Genomic DNA, 6,445 nt, shown 5'->3' on the forward strand with positions numbered 1-6,445 from the left:
AGTGCCAGGAGCAGAGTGCTTCCTTTGGACCCAGGGTCCCTGCCCTGAGAAGCTCCTAGACCAGGGGAAGATGGATGACAAGGACCTTCCCCCAGAGCCAACAGAGAGAGAAAGTTTTCCTCTGGAGCTGGCACCCTGAATTTGTACTTCTAAATTACTAGACTGTGAGAAAATAAATTTCTGTTTGTTAAAGCCATCCACTTGTGGTGCTTCTGTTATAGCAGCATTAGATAACTAAGACAGCAAGATAATTAAAGTTTCTTCACTGCATTTCATTTGAACTTCTTGGTTCAGAGTGTTGTCAATGTATAAGGATGTTCATTAAATATTGCCTATAGTAATTTAAAAAATGGGGAAAAAAACCCTCCTCAAATATCTACCAGTTTGATTGACCACATTAAGGGAAACAATACTACAACACCTCTCCCTGCCCACCCTCACCAGAAAAAAAGTTAAAGGTGTAAATTCATATACAGACTTTAAACAATGCTAGTGGCATAATGTTAAGTTAAAAAAAAAAAATTAAGCCAGAGAGAACAGTAATCCCAAGTATAGTCCAATCTCTGCAAACTGTGTGTTTGTATATATACACATATGTATATATATACAAACTTTGTGATGGCTCTCAGTAGGAGATAGGAATAAAGAGGTTTTCTGTATTCATGTCCTAGTACTGCTATAACAAATTGCCACAAACTTAGTGGCTTAAAACAACACAAAGTTACTGTCTTATAATTCTGAAGGTCAGAAGTTCAAAATGAGTGTTATGAGGCTAAAATCAAAGTGTGGGCAGGGCTGCGTTCCTTCTGGAGGCTTCAAGAGAATCTGTGTCCTCACCTTTGACAGCTTCTAGAGGCCACCTTCATCCCTTGGCTTGTGGCCCTTTCCTCCATCTTCAAAGTACATCACTCCAACCTCTATGTCTGTCATCACATCTCCTCTTCTGATTTTGACCCTCTCTTTTCCTCTTATAAGGACCCTTTCCGTTACATTGGGCTCACCTGAATAATCTGGGATAATCTCTCCATCTCAAAATCCTTAATTTAATCACATCTGCAAAGTCCTTTTTACCATGTAAGGTAAAATATTCACAGACTCCGAAGATTAGGATGTGGTCATCTTTGGAAGAACACTATTTTGTCCGCTAGCTTTCTAAAAACAAATTAATATTACTAAGATTCTTTTTTCTATTCAAAGGCCTTGATCTCAGTAATTTAATAGTTTGTTTATAGTGTGATTGTAAAATTTCTACAAAACCTTGACCAGAATGCAAAGCATAAGCCAAATAGATCAAATTATTACTTTTTGTCTTTCTTGCTTTTTTTTCCAAAGACAATACACTTGTTTCAAACTCAAAATAATTTGGGGGATAAGTGAATAATCTATAGTTCTCCACAACTTTCTTTTAACCAGTTATTTTTTTTTTCTACCATAGTTACATTTTTTATTTGACAAAATATTTCAAAGTATTGTTTCCTCTTTAGTTCAGTTAGGGTTCAGTGTGCCCATTTTGTCATTTTTGAAAGATAGATACTGTCCTGAGTGTTACTGAAAATATGCCAACAAAGGTCATTAAAAGAAAAATAAAATGACAAAAGTGATCATTTTTAAATAGTAACTCATCAAATTTTAATATTTGCATTAAAGATATATGGCTTTTGATGCCTTTACAACTTGGCCCAAACGGTAGATAATAATAGAAGGATTTTTAGTTTAAGCATGTCCTGTGTTTGAAACCTGAAATTTATAATCAATATATTTTTGTTTAACTTTGAATGTTAATTGTCAGGAAGGGAATATTTCTTCCATTGCAAAAGGAATTCAGTTTCTTTTGTTGTTGTGATTGTTGCTATATCAATAACTTCAAATCTGCATCTGTCGATTTATAGAATACACAGTGGAAAAAAAATCACTGATGACAGCCTGTACAGTCAGGGATGCTATCTGCAAGGATGAATGTGATTAACAAGCCTGGGTAATAACCCAGCCAGAAAAAACAAAAAAAAGACAGCATAGCATTCGTTTGTCAACTCGCCTTAAAAGCAAATGACAGGAGCAATTTTCTCTTATTTTTTAACTAGCCCAACATGAATTCATGTTCATTAGAGGGTTGAGTATGCAATGCCTTGCAGGTGCTCTTTTGGAACATTGGGAATATTAATTAAGTCTTTGTACAATATCCAGTCACTAATTACTGTTTAGCTCCACCAGTTCATGTCTCCGAGTCTTTATGTTTTTTCCTGCTCAGCCAGCCCCCTTGGCTTGGCAGTGTTTTGCATTTGCCTTCGCCTTGCATGTTTGTAACCATCTCTCTAGTGTAGATTATATTCTCCAGCCTTTACAGAACCTCAACAGCATCGTAGGTATTATTTTGACTCCACTGAAATTCTGTTACAATATTCTCTCTCCACCTCATCCCACCGCCCACCATTTTCATGTTGTTTGCAATGATATCTTGCCAACATTTTAGTATCCTGGGAAACTTTATGAAGATATTTTTCTGAACTACATAATCTTGGCAGAAATAACTATAAGGTTAGTAGGTGGGTCTGCTTAGCCTAGGCAAAATGCAAGGAATGGTTTAATCCATAGGAAAGAATACAATTGTTCAAAAGTTTTCTTATTAGAACATTTTTCTTTCAATGGCAGAGGGGCCAGAAAGGTCAGATATATGGAAGGGTAATTCCTGTAAGGTTATTGCTTCAGTTTCATTGGGCCCTGTGCACTCTGGGCAACTAACTAGCTGGAATGATTTCAAATCATTTGAAAAGCTACTTGCTTTCAAATAATTTCTCTGACCAAGGTTCAGAAGAAGCATTCCTTAAGAGCTTTCTGGTAAAGATGTTGTATTAGGATTAGTAAACCAAAACAACCAAACCAGCTGCTGTCAAGTCGATTCCAGCTTATGGCAACCCCATGTGTGTCAGAGTAGAACTGTGCTCCATAGGGCTTTCAATGGCTGATTTTTCAGAAGTAGATCTCCGGGCCTTTTACTGAGGCACAGGGACAGATTACCCAATAAGCAAGACAGACACGTGCTTAGGGCATCAACAAAACAGGGACATCAGTCGTCCAAAGCAAAGACCCATAGATGCCAAGCAGACAGGACACAAGGAAAAGCAAGTGCCGGGGTGGAAGGGAGCTGGTAGGGCACAAAATGAAACTGATACCAGCTCCAGCGCATGAGAATGTGCTGGCCAGAAATAAAGTTCACACAGGGTCAGGAGAGCGCCAATGCGCAAGGTTGTTTGAACTATGAAGCCCCTACCACTTCAACACCTTTGCTGACATCTGCCTCCTATGGTTCCTTCCTGTGTAATTGAAATTTCTTATCTCAGTAGGTCTCTTGGGAGTATGTTATTTCTTTCTAATAAACAAGAGGTGGGGGTGGGCTGTCGAGTCTGACTCTTGCTACTTTCACCCAATATGCAACCAGATCCAACATGAATGGTTACTGGACAAGGACGGATTATATTAATAGACAACAGGTCTCTGATCCTTTTTTAAAAAAATGTTATTGTGTTAGGTGAAAGTTTACAGCACAAATTAGTTTTTCATTAAAAAATTTATATACAAATTGTTTTGTGACATTGGTTGCAACCCCTGAAATGTGTCAGCACTTTCCCCTTTCCCCCTGGGTTCTCCGTGTCCATTTGTCCAGTTTTCGTGTCCCTTCCTGCCTTCTTGTCTTTGCTTTTGGGCAAGTGTTGCTCATTTGGTCGCGTATACTTGATTGAATTAAGAAGAACATTCCTCACCTGAGTTATTGTTTGTTTTATAGGCCTGTCTGAACTTTGGGTGAAAGGTGGGCTTCGGAAATGGCTTCATTTCTGAGTTAACAGGGTGTTGGGGGGCCATAGTCTTGGCGGTTCCTCCAGTCTCTATCAGACCGGTAAGTCTGGTCTTTTTTTGTCAATTTAAATTTTGTCCTACATTTTTCTCCTGCTCTGTCCAGGATCCGATTCATTTTGAGAACTAATTGCCTTGTACATCCACATCTGCTAATCCAGGAGAGCCAGAAATGGTCTTTGCCATGATACAAACACAAGGATACACTCTTGTGCATGTCTTGGTGAACAACCAATGGAAACTCCAGTCCCAGATAAGGTGCAAAAGCAGAGGAACTCGAATAAGTCAACCACTGCAATGAATTCAGTCAAGTAACTTTTTAACTGTTTAGCATCTGTTTAACCGTTTAGAGTTATGTCCTAAGTTTTGTAAACAGTAATATTTGTAACTTTAACTTTAAAATATGTTTGGCATACGTGCTGAGCAATCTAGCATACATTTAATATAATATCAAAATGAGTCATAATTTAATATAATACTAACATAGAAAGGAGGGATCAGTGCCTGGAGAAGGACATCATGCTTGGTAAAGTAGAGGGTCAGCGAAAAAAAGGAAGACCCTCAACAAGATGGATTAACATAGAGGCTGCAATGATGGGCTCAAGCATAACAAGGATTGGAGGATGGCGCAGGACCGGGTAGTGTTTCGTTCTGTTGTACATAGGGTCACTATGAGTTGGAACTGACTCGATAGCACCTAACAACAACAACTACATAGAAAACATCCCAAAATAGTGGAAATATTAATATTTATACCTTACATGAGAAGTTTTAATTTATGTATCTAGTGAATTTAATTTTTTTCTTGTCTGTTGCATGGAAGACAGTGCTTAATGTTACTCTGTATACGTGAAATCATTGAAGAATTTGTAAGAGCAAAGAATAGAAAGAAGTGTGTTTAATTATAGTATGTTAGAGTTGAAAGATCTATCTAAAAATAAAATATAGTAGTTTGTTGTAATATTTGTTTTCTAATCATTAAATTTTCTTTTATGACATCTTTTCATTTGTTCATTTATAATTATAACATTTACTATGAAACAAGTATCAAAATTGAAGTATGAGCTGTTTAAAGCAAAATTGGTGAAAGCCAATTTTTCATTGTGGGAGATCAATAGAATTTTACGTTGATTGTTGAAACAACCAAGTTCACTGACCCAATTTCTTTGTTGTAGAATATATGGACTACACTTTTTGTAGAAAATGTGGTATATAGTAAAAATCTTAGTACCTGCATCCCCCCAAAATTTTATAATCCAGTTCATCTCATTCTGCTAAAATGGCATACGCCAACTTTGCATTCAATTGCTAACATTATAGTCATATTTAATAAGAAGTTACATCATGGATAGCTAACACACACACATACACACATATATATACATGTATATATAAAATCACATATCCCATTCAAACGCATGAGTAAGCAGAGGAGGGGACGTCACAAATTATCAGTGTTTAGGTCTCTCACATGCCTTAATCCGGCCCTGCTGAGGCATCTTTGGTTGGACTCAAATCTCCAGCCTTTCTGTTAGCAGCCTAGCATTTAATTGTTTGTGCCACTCAGAGACTAAGTAGCTCCTAATACAGAGCAGATCTTAAAGAAATGGGGACACATGAAAGGTTATTTTTTGATGAAAAGAACCAAATTGGGAAAAGTGATAGAGAAAAGCCCACAACATACCTGGAGTACAATGCAAGCAGATGTTTGGTAGTTTGAATTCTTCAAGGAAAGAAGCAGTAGGAAAGTTTTAGGGAATGCTGCACAATTTTCCTTACAGATGTATCTCTTCACTATCTTACAAAGATTCTTATTAAGTATTTATTTGCTTATGGTACAATTAAATCATTTGGTGTCAGCTATAGAAAGCAGTAGTTTTCACAGTTTTATTTTTGTGGCCAAAATATTTTCAAATAAAAGTTACACAGATTCCTAGCATGTAAAAGAGAAGGAAACAGAGCTTTTATGGTTGAAGAGGGTTGGTGTATCAGGATTACTCCTTCCCACAGCACCCAGCATCTCCTTTGTCCCTATCAACAATTCCTGAGGCAGTTTTCTGATTAAGGACTCTTGAGTAACCAGCATCCTTCGACATAAAAGACATTTAGCCAATAGATTCATGATTGGAACCATCACTTTGAGAGGAAAGTAACTCTTCATTAAAGTTGACAAACTTGAGAAATTGCTGATATCACCTAATACGGATTGATTGAATTGTGTCTCCCTGCAGTGTGATACATCACTTTTGTGTGTGGCCTTTCTAGCCATGGTCTTGTAACTCCCACCCAAGTAATTGGGCAGAACTGTGCAGATATGGTACTTGTGGCCCGCCAAGCAGATTGGTCAGTTTTTGCCATCGCACTGGGCTTGAAACGAGCCTCCCCAGAGGCGGGAAAAGGAGAACCCTACCACCACCAAGGAAGAATAGCAGGGCCAGCATGTCCTTTGGAACCGGGATCCCTACACTGAGAACTCCTGGAATAGGAAACAGAGAGAGCAAGCTGTAACCCTGAAGATGGTGAGAAGTGGTGGCAGGAGAGACTTAGCAACAGAGACCTGGCCACAGAAGACATCGTGGTGGGCTTCCCCACCTAC

This window comes from Trichechus manatus, unplaced genomic scaffold, assembly GCF_000243295.1.
Source record: "Trichechus manatus latirostris isolate Lorelei unplaced genomic scaffold, TriManLat1.0 scaffold00037, whole genome shotgun sequence".
NCBI lineage: Eukaryota > Metazoa > Chordata > Mammalia > Sirenia > Trichechidae > Trichechus > Trichechus manatus.